The sequence below is a fragment of the Neopsephotus bourkii genome, unplaced genomic scaffold (assembly GCF_033783945.1).
Source record: "Neopsephotus bourkii isolate Nb327-2 ecotype Australia unplaced genomic scaffold, CSIRO-AGI_Nbou_v1 NB_1471, whole genome shotgun sequence".
NCBI lineage: Eukaryota > Metazoa > Chordata > Aves > Psittaciformes > Psittacidae > Neopsephotus > Neopsephotus bourkii.
The window spans coordinates 284,122-301,554 of NW_026901947.1; the positions used below are offsets into that span (position 1 = coordinate 284,122).

The following is a 17,433-nucleotide window of genomic DNA, read 5'->3' on the forward strand; positions in this document are numbered from 1 at the left end:
TTCGAAGTGTGTACCACCATGTAGTACACGGTGAGCTTCCTAGCTGCTTTAATGAGTTCACTGTAACATTTTCTGGTGTTAAAATGCCTCCTTGTTGTTGACAGGCTCTTCCTGCTACAGCACGGTGAAGCTGACTGCATGGAAAATCAGCTTGAAAGAATCTCCAAATCTGGTTTTGGCACTAATAATGCAGTTACTTCCAAACAGTTGATATTTGAATCAAACTGTCATATTTTAATTTGTTGTCCTTCCCAGTACTGATTCATGCACTAAATCACAATTGCTTGTGTCTGCTCAGTCCATTGTTTTTGTCCCTGATACTGCCTGGTAGATTTTAATAAGAAACTTAAGGCATCTCAACTTGCATTGTGTATGTTGATGGGGAGGAACAGAGCAACACAAGAAAGGCTTTAAATATGGTTTGGCCACCCCTTGTAAATTAATATAGGCATTTGTATGAACAGTTAGCAGCACATGCAGATGAGATGCTGAAAGTAATGTGTGTAGAGGCAGCCTCTCCCCAGAGATGGATACTGGAGGCTCACTTGAGTTGAGTATTCTCAACCCAAATGCTTGCAGAGCATTTGGGTTGAGAATACCACAGTCCATTTTAGTAATCTTGGTATTTCATGTTAGCAGGAAGATAATTAACTGGATTTTTGTCAGCTTTGTGTATCTGAATTTTCCCCCCAGTGTTTTGTGCTTGGTAAGTATGACTTGGACTGTGTAGAATGTTGAAAAATAATATTTGGCTAAATAAAGCATACTCTGAGAAGAACTCTGGAGTTCAGATGCTTGTGGAGTGTGGGTAGTCAACTTGGTGTTGCCTGTATAGACAGATAAACACTTCAAGGCTATGGAGTAGCAGATTAAAATGTCACACATGGTACCTGAAATTAATTTGGATTTTAGAGTATTCCAGGCAATTTAGACTGTTCTAGAAGCTAATGAACTAACATTTGAGTTGGAGGAGACCAGAGCTGTTTAGATGACCAAGAGGTTGCAGGGGGTGGTTCCAAGGAAGGTAACTGAGTGACCTAGCTTGGGATACCCTGGCATCACACAGTCCCTCACTTCTCTGTGCCGAGTGAGCTAGCATTTAGACTAGTGTCTCTGCAAATGTCATGTAGTTGTCTGATGACCCAGGTAAAACGTTTCAGAGATGGGAGTGCCCTGACTCCCCAGACATACCGTGCTGCTGCATGTGCAGTTCATGCTCCAGATTGATTCTATAGAGGAGCTGCTGCTCTGCTTTATAAACACCACTTACCAGTTGTAGAAATGCTGGTTACCAGAGCTGGGTTGCAGACATTTTTGCCATAGTAGGGAACTTGAACCAAGCAGCTGCAGCTGGTTTCCTGGGATACCAGAGCAGAACCCAGAAATGGATTAGACGTTGTTTCCCTTTCACTCTTGAACTCATTGACTAGGATGTCAGTGTTGTCTAATCAACTTACATTGCAGGTTTGCTTGAAGTGTACAGTATTTGGAAAGGCTTAGCAGAACCAATATCATATAATTTGTTTTCTTAGCACATGAAAAAAGATGCAGTGAAAGGCAGGCATCTTTATCCCTTGTTCTGTGTGGTAGATGCAGGTCATCTACTTGTGTAGGTCTCAAGTATCCTGTTAGAAAAGTTAAGGGTTCTTGACAATACTGTATTTTAGTGTAAATGTCTGTCTTAAAATGAGACACAGACGATAACTTGTCAGGCATTCTGACATGGCTTTTTTATACCCAGATAGAGTTTTATGTTGTCTTACTTTAATACTGATGCTGAAAGGTAGCACGCTTTGACTTGAGTAGTTCAGTGTTGGGAGTATCAGAAAGGTCCCTTGAAGAGAAGTGATCATTTTTTTGGCGCTTCTCTTCACACAGTGAATGCTAAAAAGTAACCTTCAGAACTAAACTTGAATACTTTCTGTAACAGGAATTTATAGGAAATCTCTGTTTGAGGCAGATCCATACCCTACTGTTAAAACCTAGTTTGGTTTGAATGCGTATATTTAATGCCGATGTTCCTGATAATGGACTGAAGTTAATTGAAGTCCTTCAAGCAGCAGCATGGCTCAAATGAGGAGACTGAGCAGCAAGAAATCCGTAGCTGAGGCTACCCTGTTTGGGAGAGGGAAATCCTTGTTGAGAAATGTGGTGTTTTTTTTTCCTCTTCCTCTGATTCTAAATCTGGCTTGAAACAAAAACATATAATTGATGTTGTAGTTATTATATGTGGATTTCCTGGAATATTAATGGATAGTAATGGCTTTGATTTTTCTCCTACATTCACGTGACAGTGGTAAGCATGGTGTCTTGCTCTCCAGCAGGTTTTAGAAAGCGCCAGCTTCTGTTGACCTGATTGATGCCAAAGGTGATAATTAAGCTTTCTAAAAAGCTCTGAAGGTGGTCCTATTAGAGTAGGTATTCATAACTGTACTAATAGGTGGGTGCAAAGTAGGAGTTAAAAGGAATTCTCTTATCTTTGATTACTTAGCTATTGCTATGCAGAGGAGGAGAGCTTCTCTGGTAGTGCAGAGCATCCTTTGTAGTAAGGAGACGTTCATATTTAAGCATAAGCATTGTTTCTGGGTGTGTTCAGGTGCACTAAAGTGTTGTGTTTTTTTTTTTAATGGGGGATTGCAGTTTTATTTTTATACTCAAGAAATTTTTCTATTTGTAAGAACAGCGTGAAGATTTTTCTTTAGAATTAGCAAGGTGGTAGTGCTTATATGAACATTAAAATGAATGTTAGCAATGTTCTTTATCCGTGGTTTGGTGTCCATGGAAATATGCTGCCACCTCATTGAAACACTTTGTCCTTTAAAGTATGATGGAGTTGTTGGGTTTGAGGTGCTTGGCATTATAAAAACAAGCTTGTTGGTCTTGAGTTTCAGGTAGCATTGTGTAAACTTCTGCTTCTAATGGGACAATTAAAGGTCAAGCAGTTATGGACATCTGCAGGATATTCTGTATTGTACCAGAACCAACAATATTGGATATAAATCAGTATAATGCTGAGGAAGCAGGAGTAATTTTAAGGGTCAGATGTGCAGAGGCCTTCGGAGACGGTTGTGCTGCTTGGTTGAGCTGTTCATGTGCCTGATGCAGAAAATGTGTGATGACATGGTCAAGGTCACTGGTGTTCATCCTTCACAGTGCCTAAAGGAGTGTATCTTAACAGTACCACCCCAAGATCCTGCCATGGTGTACTTTATAGGCACTGATGGCACTGTTCCTGAAAGGTGCATAATCTTTGTTTCACAGGGTCAGGTCAGGGTTGGAGGGGTGTGAAGGCAGACTGTACAGATCTGAGACGCATAACCCTTTTGGTACAGCGAGGGAGGTTCTTGGATCTGGTACTCAATTTCACAGACTGCCTTCAGTGCCAGTGAAGGTTACTGCTATTGCAGTCTCTGATAGTCTCTGGTCTCCGTCTCAGTCAGCTGAAAATACTTTTCCTTAGAGGCTCTGAAAACTGGGACGAGGTGGGGTAGGAGGGACAGAGCAGTGGTTCTGATGAATAACGCTGAATGTCCAAGCATGGGAACAAAAGGGACTTTGTGGGTTTTTTTATAAGAAGGTGCTTGGTATTGGTTTCTGCAGTTTCCCCTCATGCAACCACCGTTGTAGTGCAGGTACTTCCTCCATATATTACTTGAAACTCTTTGCAATGACAATGTGTGTAACTTGAGATGGTTTTTGTGAGCTGTTATGTTCTGTTATTGCCCCTTTTATGTCTAGATACTTTTAAAACTGAAAGCATATATATAGCATAAAGCTTTTATTAGACTAAAATTTCTAGCATGTGGCTGCTTCTGTGTGGAAACAACTGAGAGAAACGCAGAATGAAGCAGCTAGAAGAAAACAGTTGACTCCTGTTAGTCACCCTGCGGTGTTCTCCCACCCCAGTTAATACTGTGATCTCCCCCAGAATCTGCCAAGATATACAGAGCTCTTAAATGCACATTGTTGCATGCTTGCTCAGCAGTAGCAACTGGATAACTCTGGGGTGTTTTTTTTTAACTGATTTCCTCCCCTTTTCCCAGGATTAAGTCCAGGCAGAATATATGTGAAAGTATAGCTTTGTAGGCTAAAGCGGAGAAGAAACAACATTTGACTTCCAGTCAATTTGCAGTATAATTCAGGCATCTAACACAGCAGCAGCATTTTTTATTATATTTATAATTTATACATAAAAAGCTAAGCATTGTCATATATTATTTATTGGAGAATGCCTTGAGGGCCATGCTTCTTTTTTCATTATATCCAGTTCTTCTAAAGCAAATCTTGGCAATTACTCTAAATGCACTGATCATGTGTAGATGGCTCTTACACAAACAGCTATGTAACTTTGTGTGGTCTTTGGGTGTGTGTGGGGGAATCAACATAAATTCTGCTAATAATTTGATATTGGGGAAGTTCTGTTCTTCATACGAAATGCATAAGGAAGATAGAGACCTGTAGCTGTGAGACAGATCTGTCAGCTGCAGAAAAACAAGCCTCAAATTACTTTGACAGTGTCTAGTCTGCAGTTGTTGTTGCAAAGTGCTGAAACAACATTAACTTTTTCAATGTCTGAACCTTTTAACTACCAACAAAGATCGGCTGTTTTGTTCAGTATCTGATGCCAGGTGAGCCTTTAAGTCCTTCAGTTCTCTGAGGGCTCTTATTGGAATATAATCGGAGTGGATGCAGGCAAATCACATGTGGGTTTTTTGCTTTTCTTTTGTGCTAGGCTAACAGAAGTATCAGTGCACTACACTTTTATCAAAAAGTGTGATGTTTCAGGGCTTGCTGAAAGAGTGAAGCTAGGTTTCCAGTTCTCATGTGCCACATCAGTATGGCTGCAACAGGCTGCAAGATTGGAGAAACTGCATAATGATACCTGCTCTCAGGCTTGCCAGATGGAGTCCAAACAGAACTGCTTCTAGCTGGTACTGTCAAACAAAGTTCATGCTCTGGAGAAGTCCTTTTCCAGCAGCAAAATATTCTCCAGTCCTGTTGTAGTGCCTATGGAAGACACTGTTCTAGTTACTGTGTAAAATTGCTTAAAGGATTTGGTTTTGCAGTGCAGGTCTTACACATCCTTACCTTCTGTGTGCATAAACACAATGTGTTTAAAAAATGGTCTGCGTATGTCAGTATAAATTGGTGTAAAGATCAGGTATGGACACAGCTCTCTGTTGTGGGAAACTTTCAGAATTCTTTGTTTAGTTTATGATACATGTTATCTACAAGCAGAAGAGGATGAGAAGCAAGCTGGTTTGTTTAATGATTGAATCAAGGCAAGATAAAACTTGTAGGTAGAGCACTATTTAAATCATCCCGCTTGGTACCAAGCGTGTGTGTGGCTTTCAGATGCTGATCACTGGTAACCCGACTAGGAGTAACTCATCTATAGGTCAGTGTGAATACCAGCTCTTAGCTTATCCTTAAGCATCTGTTAATTCATAATCACATCTACTTTATCACCACTAGAGGCTCCTCCAGGTCATGCTTTGGATACGTTTCTGTCTGGAAGCAGCTCATGATTTAAGTAGCATGGAGATGTCTGAATGTCTGTGTAACACCCCATTGCTTGTAAAGAATTGTTTTTTCAACCAATAAAATCGGCCATCCTATTGATGGTATGGGAGAAACCTGAATTATCAGTTTGAAATAGTTACTCATCTGTTGATGAACTTAGCTGCTAATTGGTTACTAACTACTGATGAGTTAGGCTATCTTGACTGGAAGCTTGTAGTGTTGCTTGCTAGTAACTGGAAAATACAAGCATGAGAATACTTGTAATGATGAGTGTGGGTAAATAATTTTATTTTAACACCAATATCTTTTATCCCAGCATGGATAAGGCTGTAATTACCAGCACAGATTATTTTTAAGGGTCAGACCCTTCCACATATGTCTGGGGTAGGTATCCCATCAAAGGGCTGTGCTTACGCTTGTATTCTCAGAACACTGTAAACTTCTGCTGTAAACTGATTAGTACTGCATTGTAATTGTGTAGGGTGTAGGCATCTCACATCAAGTGGAGGGTGTCTGAGAGACGGAGTAAGATCAAACAGCCTAATAGCACCAAGACTCTGTTTCCAAGAATTAATCTGGTGAGATGGGAAGGAATATTGTCACGGGGTTGTGGCTGGCATGCAAATATGGATGAATTCTCTTTTCTCTGCCATTCATGGGTTTTGGTAGCCTCAGCTTATTCCATGTACAATCAAGTCCTGTGCTCAGGCTTTAGGTTTTTTGCACATGTGTGGGTATCATTTTTCTCTGAATGGAGTAAAAGATAATCCAGGTCCCAAACTGACCATGTGGATGCTACAGATTTCAGCATGGCATTATGCTGGAGCACTGCACTGGAGCTATTGGAGTCACAGCATGCATTTTTAAAGGTAAAGCATCAGTGGTCTTTAGTCACAGATACTTACATGTGATGATCTTACTGTTTAGAAAGTGGATGACCTTTTGGATAAGGCTTTGCAGGAAAGCAACATGACTTGTTTGTGTAGAGGGCTCAAAATAAGAAGGTGCTGTGTGGCTGGTGGCATACACATGAGTACCTATTTTGTATTATCTGTTTCTCTAGCATTCAGCAACTGTTCTTAAACCCTAGGACCTTAAAAAGGAAGGGTGAAGCTGAAAAATAAGTTCTCCAGATATCATCAGAAGGTAGATACCAAAAGGGTCTAAGTAGAAAGTGATGTCTCACAGCAGAAAATTTGCTCTATCTTGAAGTTCTCTACTCCATAGAAGTTCTCTATCTCCATAGCCATAGATGCAGCAGCACTCTTTCAAGAGCACTTACTATCCATCTGCTACTGCAGTTTTTCTTGTTGCTGGACTTAGACTGCTTTGTTGGGTCTGTGTCCCCCCCCCCGTTGTGTTTGGAGCATTTTCTTCATCCACACTCCAGTTGTCGCTAAAAGCATATTGTTGATCTACTACAGATCTTGTCTCTGCCCTGGTATGCCACTATGGGAGATTGCTTATCTGTCACACAAATTTCTTCTGAATGAAATTAATATTAATTTCCCCCCAGTTCCTCTCTTGGTCCTGATAGGCAACACTGCATGATGTTAGAGCTGTTTAAGGGTTGCTTTTAGCGACATAATTGTACAAGTTTCCTCTGACTTTCTTGCAAGATTCAGCTTTCTCTGTCCCAGATCCCTTGCTTGTATTCTCATCTTACATCTGTCTCATTAGTGTCTTGACCTTGAATTCCTCTTAAGCTCTGGTGGTCTGAAGTGGTTCTTCCTGACTGCTACTCTTACCCTGTATGCCTTCAAACTTAATATAAATGGTTACAGTTAATTAGATACAAGCTTGAATTTCAAGGATGTTCATTCATATACTAAGCTTAGCTGAATTGCACTCGTTCTGCTTTTATCAGAAGTATAAAGGGTACCTTAAATATCTGTGCTGCACTGCAGATGAATCAACCTGCTTTGCACCCTTTGGTGACTTTTTCAGGAGACATTTTGGCAAACTGAGGATTCTGGCTTTATCTGGATGTCATATTAGTCATTGACATGGCAACTAGCTGGAACTAGTTGGTAGAAATATCAGTGCTAGCTTTCCCATCAGTGTTGTACTTTCTCTCATATATCCATCTGGCCTGAAAGATGCTTTTTTTAAGCATCTGTGTATTAATGACTACCAAGAGCAATGATTCTGTAGATAGTTCTTGTCTAGCTGTGTCTAACTAGCTTTTTTAAGTTGTCATAGCAGGGAGGTGCCTTCCTGAGTATCTGCAAGAGATGGTGACTGTGTGTGAAGTGACGTGCTCTTCCATAGCTGTTTTATTAAGGCCATATTGGGAGCGTAAGTGGTACCTAACACAAAGTAACTCGAGATGTGGTACAAACAGCAGTAGTACTTCAGAATCACTGAAGGCCACAGCAGTTGAGTATCTTGTCCTTGTGACTACAGCAGCAGTGCGTCTGATCTGCTTTTTTTAAAGCAGAAGTTTAGTGTAAGAGCTGTTTTTCTGCGCGGTGTTGTGCAGCTGTTACACATATTTGCAGGAGCTGATGCTGTGGCACATTTGGGATGGTGGCTGCTGCTTTCACCCCCTCCCCAGCCAAGGCAAGAGTACTTTGTACTGTGAGAAGTAGCAGCTCAACACTCTGCAGGCCTCAGTGATCTGTCTCTGTGCTTTGATATTCGGTTTAAGGTGGGTGTCTGTGTTTCAAAGTCATTTAATGAATTAAACATATCATTTGAACTGGTCTCCCTTTCCTTGGTAAGCCAAAGCTCAAACTGAGACTTTAGCACTTCAGTAATATTGTGGAATTTGGGGGGAGATGGGGAGGGGTGTTTTCTTGTTTTGAAAAACTAAATGTGAGATCTGAGCTAGGATTCATCTGTCTTAAATTTTCATCCCTCGCAATGCAGTTTACTGACAACCAAGTCATTGCTGCTTGTGAGTAAAGCTACAGTAATTTTCATGCTCTGAGCTCCAGATCAGCCAAAACACAAGACGAGAAGGAAAAGAGGTAGACAATGCCAGTATGCTGAACACCTCTTGAATTTGGCTCTTCACCAGCAAAAACCACCCAAAACCCATTACTGTAGCAACAATAGCCTTAGGAGGAAGGATTGGTATGTGTCAGCTAATGCACTTATTTTAGCTTTAACTTTAAACTTGATCTTGAAGCAGCCTGATAATGGAGCTGACAGGCACATCATTATGCAGTAGTGTGAAAATATGCTTTTGTGTGTCAAGCATAGGCTTCTCATTAGGGAATAGCTTCTGACAGAGTGCTGGTCCCTGCAGTGAACTGGAGGATATTGGGCAGGCGGGCAGTTTGCATACAGGCTTGTACAGGATTATAGATACTTTGCAGATGGGTTATACACAGGAGCTATGCATAATATTGTTGTATTAGTATAGGATTATAATTTAGACCCGTACAATGCTGATAGTGCCTCCACTCTGGGAGATGGTGCTGCTGTAATTAGCTCTTTGGTGGCAAGTGGTATAGCTCAGCAGACTTGCTTACTACTGCTGAGCAAGTGTTACCTGTGTCTGCCTAGGTTTACTGCCTGTGACCAGCTCCAGACAGGAAGGTTTACGGTCAATGATGCAGAAGCTGAAAAATAACTAGCATGGCTGCATAAGTGCTCGTAAGTGCTTAAGAGGCTTCTCTGTGGCAGCCAGCGTGGAGAAGATTCCTAGATGCTGCCATTCAGCTTCTAGAAACCTATATCCCTTGTTTAAATAAATGCTGGTATGCCAGCTTGAGAGGTCTTGTCAGAACTGCCTGCCGTGCTGAGAAAGGCAAAGTTGTGTAACACTGCAGCACAGTGCTATGGTTTACACTTACAGTGCTATAAATATTCCTTTCTCCTTGCTGCTTATGAAAGAGGTGACTGCATGAAGACCTGCCCCGTGTTTTTAGAAGAACATGTGACAAGCTGTCCCTTGAGGAGAGCTTTCCTCTTGCATCCAGCCTTGCTTGCATATGAAGAGAGTCAAGACGATTCACTGACTCATGAATGGTGCTTGTTCAAAGAAGTGTCTAAAAATAGTTAAAACAGGCTGAAGGGAAGGGTGTTCACATTGATCTAGCTTGGGCATCTCTTCAGTCAGCAGATGCAAATTATATGGCTTGCTTCACTGAACAATAAAGCAATCTGCTGTGTTTTGGTAAGTATGCAAATGGGGGAATGAATAGGTGAGTTGTAGAAACTCCATCAACCCTGAGGCAAAATGCAGCAAAACTGGGGTATGCTTTGGTCATGTGTACTTGAATTTGAACTGACGAAACTGTAGGTTTACTAGATAATCTTTAAGGTCCTTTCCAACCCTAACCATCCTAGAAAAATTACCAGGATAAGTCTGAAGTATGTCATACTGTTTCATGGTCAGCCATTCCACAGACATGCATGTGTGTAAATCTGCTTCAATAAAATTAATTACTTAAGTTGTGAAAGCTCAAAATATGAGATTGAGCAGGATGCTGAAGATGCTGTTGGCTAATTCTGAACAAAAGAGACAATCTTCTGAACTCTGAAGCCTGGCAAGTGGAGGCAGATTCCCAGAGTGTCAACTCTGTACACACTTAACTGGAGGACTTCCACATGTACTGCCAGAGATGCCAGTAATGTAGCAGAATACTTTGACTAAGCAGCTTTAAATATTCATGCCACTGCTCCAGCATGTTATTTTTACCAGTAGAAAGAGTTGGAAAATCACTTTTTCTGAAGGGGACACAAACTGTTTCTAGAAAGCTATACTTGTGTTAGAGCTTCCTGGTTCAGGTACCAGCATCCTCAGCTATACCTGCAGTAGGGATATTTCAAGTGCCAGCTTCTCCTCTTAACGCAGAGACCTCACAAAAGATGTATGATTTGGAGTAAACTTTGGGTGCAGTATCTCCAGGTATCTTTGACTCCTTCAGTAAGTATTACACATTATAGGGAGACTTAAGTTTCACACGTTTGGAGTCATTCTTCCTATTTTGTCCAAATGGGGAAGTGAGTGTGTTTGAACAGATATAAATAAAATCTGAGTCATCTGTTTCTGCCCGGAAGATAGTCACACAGGCTAGCTTCTCTGCATAACATAAACCCAGCAAGCCTCATTTCAAGCCGTACAACTCACAGTCTGCTTGCAACCAGCATCAGACCCAAGAGCACAGTATCAACACAAGACCTTCATTGATGTCAGAAATCTCATCACATCTGTCCTGTTACAGTCTTTAATATATTCAGTCTTACTTTTTTTTCTGTTAAAATCAGATCTGTCCTGGAGTCAAGACTGAACTGGGGGCAGAATCTACTAACAGTTCTGCTTGGGAATTCCTGGGAAAATACAGAAACTTAAGGATGATGTCAGCTTTCTCACATAGGAATCTGAAATTACTTTAGTGCTTGTATCCTGTGGTCAAAGCTCAGTAAGGCTGTTGGGCTGGCAGCTTGCCTTGCAGAAGAGGACCAAGTAGTTCTGTTTGCTGTTAGGTCTTACATAGCTGCTGGTAGTTGCCTTTTCTGTGATGAGGTGGCAGACAAATGCAAATTCTGAGTGAAAACAGGTTACAGAAGAAATACTTTAATAGCTGTTTCCAAACCCATAATCTCTTACTGGATGCTACGTCTGCAGTTGTTGCAGTGATGGTGTTTTCTGTATCATTGTTTAAAGTCAAACTGACAGTAAAAGTAATAGAAGTGGGCCTGGTGGTTGTTAGCCTAATGTAGGTGAGTGCCCCTGTAATCTGTTCCTTCGCCTGAGCTCCAAGGACATTGACCTGCAGTTTGGGGAAAAAAATTACCAAATAGCACGGTTGAGTCTTAGGGGATTAAGGAGTTCAGAAGTCTCACCTAGTGTGTAAATGCTCTTGCTTTGCCACTATCAGCCTGAGACATAGAGCTGAGCAGAAGAAACCTCTCTATCAAAACCATGGACACTGCAGTGCTGATTTGTGCACAGTTGAGATGGGCGCATGGCCTGTGCTCATTATTGCAACCAGGGAGGGGAACAGCTTTAGGAGTCTGCAGGCCAAGGAAAACTTCTTATTTAGCTTCTAGCCTGTCCACAGCAGGCTCTCAGTGTGAGAACTGCCTGGTCTGAAGCTGGATCAGGATCATGGACAGTGTTGCTAGCCAGACCAAAGTGGTTGTTGCATGGTTTAGACTGAACAGCAAAATTAGCTGGGCTATAACGTGGACTGTCCTGCAGTAAAACCCACTGCAAGGATGAAATAGTTTCTCTAGCTGCTGAACTGCTTGAGATCCTAAACACAGCTGACTTGTGCAGGGTAACTCAGTCTGCAGATGAGTAGCAGCTGCCATGAGCAGTTATTGTCATGAAGGCCGGAACCTCCAGACTGAACCTGTTATCAAGGTATCCCTGTTATCAAGGGGAGACAATATTAAACAGAAAAAAAATCCTTTTCTCCTGAGTAATTTTAGAAGAAGATGGTTTGGTTTCCAGGCACTGCTTGTTCTAATGTCATTGTTCAGAGCAGTTTTATTTATTTGGATCCCTTGAGAGATGGTCCAGGCAGCAGGCGTGTGAATGTACAAGATCACAGGAGCTTAGATATAAACCAGCTTAACGGGCTCCAGTGAATTCCCCCTGTATCATTCAGCTCAATTATGGCTTCATGTCTGAAGCCATGTTGTTGGTCCTGATTTCAGATCTGAGGAGAAAATGACTTAATATGTGGGTGAAAACCCTTTCTTCAAAGGTATAATTGTAACTTTTACCATCATATTGCAGCCTCTCTGTTTTGGTCTGGGTTGGGTGATTTAATGACAATCCCATCTTTATGATCATAGCATGGATGGGTAAATATTCAATAACAATTAACTGTTAAAAGAAGTATGAACTAGGTTTCCTTTTACCAAAACTAGAGGAGTCTTCCATCGGAAATGACCACTTTTAGTAATAACCCATATAACTAAATTAGGAATTGCATACAAGATACGTTTTACTGTGAAACAAGAATGGGCTCCTGCCTGTCAAACCAGTCTGATTGTGTAAGTTAACCTCACTGTGCCCTACAGACTTGAAGCTTCTAAACAAGCAAGAAAATAGAGCCACATCTCCTTTATGTGAGATCTAGTTCACTCCTTGCATTCGGGTCTTTGTGATTTATGTTCTCTGAAACAGTGGAGGTAATACAGAATGTAGGAGGTTTGCTGCTGCTAGCGTTCATATAGTTGTTGCAGCAGGAAAGGGATTTGTCAGGACTCACAAGACTTAATTGACCTGGTCACTTGATTTCTGACTTGGATCAGTGATGTGGTCCTAGTTCTGTAAAAGCACAACAGTTGTTAATACATAAAGCATTGATATGTTGCTGCTGGGAAATCAGGCCAGAACTGGGCCTAAAACACCAGGATAGTGCCCAGCTCTGCCACAAGAAATTACTGATGTCTTAAGTCATAATATCTAAAGCTGAAATAGAAGTGTTGGTCGTACATTTATTTCTACCTTGTCAAATAGTTGTCAACGTGATGTGGCTAGCTTTAATGCTGCTTTACAGGTTCTGAAGCTGGATGATAACTGAGGTGCTTTAAACCTCACTGATGTGAGAAACAGGCTGCTAGCACTTACAGCTGACCTCCACTGAACATGTTTTCTGGGACATAGTATTAATACTTGTGGACTAATCCAGGCTTAAAGTAGAGGAGGAGAATCCATTAGATGAATTGTATAAATGCTTGATGCGCTAGAAGCCATAAAGGGCATTTTGTGGGATTAGATATTAACACTTAACCCAGTAGTGGTCTGTAGTTCCTGTTGTTGGCTTTCTTGCATGTTAAATGTATGGTGTCGTTAGCAGCATGCTGGCAGGAGGCATTCATTAGGCATGCAGTTATGGGAAAGGATGATGTGCACAGCAAGGAGCCTGGTTATGCCTGTTACAAAGAAAAGCGAGGAGCCCTTACGTTGTCTGCAAGTGCTGTGACTCTCACTGCGGCAGGGTGGGTGATCTGTAGAAGATCTTGGTGGTACCTGCACGTGGAATCAGTAGGAGCTTGTCTGTGGGCTGGCTGTAGCACACAATTACCAAAAACCCCACAAAACAGTTTAAAAATGCAAATGTTCCTTTAGCATCTGATCTTCAATAGGCTTGCAAAGGGTGTTTAATTTCACTCATGCTGCCTTTTCATAGGGCTTACATTAAGCTGGTGATGTTTTAAAATAAAAATTACCTTTAACTGGCACTTCCAGAAACACCAAGCAGCTGCATTTTCTGTTTGCCACAGTAAAAGCAGATGGTGCTCCCCAAATCAGGTCAGTTGTGACGCTGGTAGCTTTCCAGGAAACGTGTGGTCTAACCCCATGGCCTTTCTGCAGTGTGCAGATAGGATGGATTCACCATTCTTAACCTTGCTGCCTAAAAATACAGAATTTGTCATCTTGAAAGAAACAGAAGAAATCAGTGTCAGACTACAGAGGTGTTGTATGGAGCTAGGCTAGAATAAATACCAAGTTTCTAGACAGCTGAAGCTAGGTGGGAGTCGTGCCTGCATTAGTGCTCCCCACTGAGAGTGAGATGATATTAATATAATATTAGTCATGGAATCAACTAGGATGGAAAAGATCTTTAACATCATAAAGTCTAACCATTACCCCAGCACTGCCAAGCCCACTATTTAAACCATGCCCCCAAGTGCCACATCTGCATGTCTTTTAAATACCTCCAAGGCATGGTGACTGTACCACAGCCCTGGGCAGCCTGTTTCATGGCCTGAGTAGCCTTTCAGTGAAGAAATTTTCTCAAATATCCAATCTAAACCTCCTCTGGCACAGCCTGAGGCTATTTCCTCTTGTCCTGCCACTTTTTGTTTGGAGAAGAGATTGTCCCCCACCTCACTACAACCTTCTTTCAGGCAGTTGTTGAGAGTGATAAGGTCCCCCTGAGCCTTCTCCTCTGCAGACTAAACCCCCCAGGTCCTTCAGCCGTTCCCCATCACATTTGTGCTCCAGGCCCTTCACCAGCTCCATTGCCCTTCTCTGTCCCCGCTCCAGCACTTCGATGTCTCTCCTGTAGTGAGGGGCCCAGAGCTGAACACAGGATTCAAGGTGCAGCCTCACCAGTGCCCAGTGCAGGGGGATGATCACTGCCGTGGTCCTGCTGCTGGTACAGGCCACGATGCTGTTGGCCTTCTTGGCTTCCTGGGCACAAGCTGCTCATGTTCAGCTCTATCAGTCATCACCCATAGATCTTTTTCCTTGAGCAGCTTTCCAGCCACTCTTCCCGAACCCTGGAGCGTTGCATGGGGTTGTTGTGGCCCAATTGCAGGACCCAAGTGTAAGTGTAGGGTCAAATGCATAGGCATGATTTCCATAAATAACATCACTATAGCAATTATTCACAGGAACTGAATTGAGAATTAACTCAGTGGCTGGTAGAAATGTTAGGTTTGTATTTTCAGTCAAATAACGTAATATCTAGTAAAACTTTATTTTCTAGTATACATAAATTTCACTATGGTATTACCTTATCTAAATAAAAGAAAAACCTGAAGTGCAGTCACTAATGAGGATGCATGAAGCAAGGCAACAAAATAGGAAACAAAGTGATCATGCTGGTTGCAGTATTCTTAACGTGTCATGGTGTAGCTTAGAGATTGAAGTTCTTGTGCAGTAGTGTAAACACCTGTAAGGGCTGAAAATTCTACCAGGCTACTCTATTCAGTGTAACATCAGAGGAGTTCATTCTTTTTTCATGGACTGTAAGTCTGCCTAGTTCATAAATTGATGATGGGGGAAATGGGTTGATGATTGTGGTCACCACCTTCTTGGCTGTTGACTCTGTGTGTTGGTGTCAAAGAGCCATGATGAGCAGGCAGCTAAAATCAGCACACTGAAATAGGATTATTTTCTGTTCAGTTTAAGCTCAGCTAGAGTTGTCAATCATATGGTGAATGCTGTAATGGTTGTGTACTTGTAGGTGGGGAATTGAGCTGCATCATTAGTCCTACTAAATTAGTTTGGCTGTAACTGAGCTAACAACAAGCTGCCCTAAAACTCTGCCACTGTTTGGAACCTAGCAGCGTGGCTGAACTTGCCAGAAATAAGCTCAGATGGCTGATATGCCTTACATCAGTGAAACTGTAGGGAGGAAACCTTCCTGTGAGCTCTATTTAAAAATAAGTTTATTGCCTAATTTGGTCTTTTTGTCTTTTAACATGTTTAGAATTAGGCTTTTAGTGAAAAAAAAATGACCTGGAGTCATGGCTGTTGATGCATCTTTGCAGGTAGTCTTGCAGCTTGTCTTGGAAATTCTTGGCTTGCTTAACCCACTCAGAAACTCAAATAGCATTCAGTGAGAGTAGAGTGGGTTTACATAATTTCCCATGATTTCTTTTACAGAAGAGTTGCAAAGTAATTCTGTAGGACCTCTTTGTAATGCCCTATAAAAGTGTTTGGTTTCACTTTCCAAATTCTGAATGGTCTCAGTGTAGGGACTTGAAAGTGATGTATGTTTGGGTTTCTGTTTGGAGAAAATCCCTGCCTGTAATGTGGAGTTTCCTACTTTGGTGGCTTTTGGCTCTGAAATCAGGTTTGTGGAGAAGCTGCTTTTGCTTTACACTCCAGTACAGCATCTCAATATACTAAACTCAGGCTAGTAAGAAATGGCTTATTGACAAGCAATGGGACTGATTTCTCTAAATATGCAAGAGGTTACAGGCAGACTTGGCTCTTGGATGCCTCCACATGAGAAGAAAAGATTTAATTTCTCTACAGTTGCACTTTCTGTCCCCAAAGATCAAGAGGCATCCTTCACATCAGCTTTATTTAATCCTGTAATGATTGTTATTGCAGGCAGATAGCCCTTTTCCATTAAACAGTTGCAGCTGCAAAACAGGATTTGGAAGTTTGAAACAGCCTTCTGGAATGTACAGCTTCTGCATGAGTCTACATCACACAGAGACCATAACTGGTGCTCCAGGCTCAGCTTTTGCAATGGTCTTACTAGGTGAAACTCTCACAGTTAGACAGTTTGAGAGCAGGGGATTTTTACTGAGAGGAATGAGGTCTGTACCCTCACTCAGCTCCTTGGCCACATGTGGGATACAAACATGACAATGCTGGTACACTACTGTCAGTGTGCTTTTTTGGTCACCTAGAAACTATTCCTGTGTAGAAGACAGAAAAGTTCTGCCAAGAAATCATGTAGCTAGCTCAGGCTGAGTTTTGTAGTCTCTTGCAGTTTTAATCTCAGTCCTTGGGCTGTTTTATGTCTTGGATCTCATAAAACTGCACGTAAGCACAAGAATGGGTTTTCTTGGGAAAATCCCAGGGATCAGTAGGAGTCTGCAGCTACATGATGCAACTGCTTGAGCTGAAGTGAATCTACTCTGCCCTTGGTAAACCTCTGTTCTGCTCCCTGTGCAGGGTGGCATGTTGTAGAGCCAGGCATGTCCTTGTTGCAGCAACTGCTCTCTTGTGAGGCAGCGTGGTAACGAGAGACATTCTCTTGCTCTTCTGGGAGGAATGCCATGTAACTGACCTTACTTAGGCTGTGGGATGGGATTGTGTAAGCAGATCATAAATCTTGTGGTTTTGAGTATGCCATGGCAAGTGACTGCAGGGTGAAGACTCAGTGGTGCTGTAACATACCCACATACAGTCAGTATCATGAGCAGGCATGTACAGAAAGTAAAGCCACATGAGCTGCTGAATTTGTTTCATAAAGATGAACAGAAAAACTTTCTTTTCTTGGCTACCTGGCCCTCTGGCTCCATAGAACTTGGTTTGCATTTAAAGGCATATACTGATCTATATATAAGTGAAACTGTAGCCAGGTGGCTCCAGTAATCCTCTTTGTTTGGTTGCCTGTTTCTCTTTCTGGGAATAAAACTTCCCATGGCTGTTGAACAGGGACAGTGCATCCCTGGTCCAGGTGGCATGGTTGGATGCTTAAGTGGAAGGGGTTGGCCTGGGATTCTCCTCTCATCACATGCACCTTG

The 17,433-nt window shown here is 41.9% G+C and overlaps 2 protein-coding genes across 2 annotated transcripts in view; both read left to right on the forward strand.

Moving 5' to 3' along the window:
- Positions 1-17,433, forward strand: part of NUDT2 (nudix hydrolase 2) — a 414,951-nt gene that overhangs the window by 124,883 nt on the left and 272,635 nt on the right. The window lies entirely within an intron of this gene.
- Positions 1-17,433, forward strand: part of UBE2R2 (ubiquitin conjugating enzyme E2 R2) — a 49,401-nt gene that overhangs the window by 22,081 nt on the left and 9,887 nt on the right. The gene's annotated exons all lie outside the window — the stretch shown is intronic.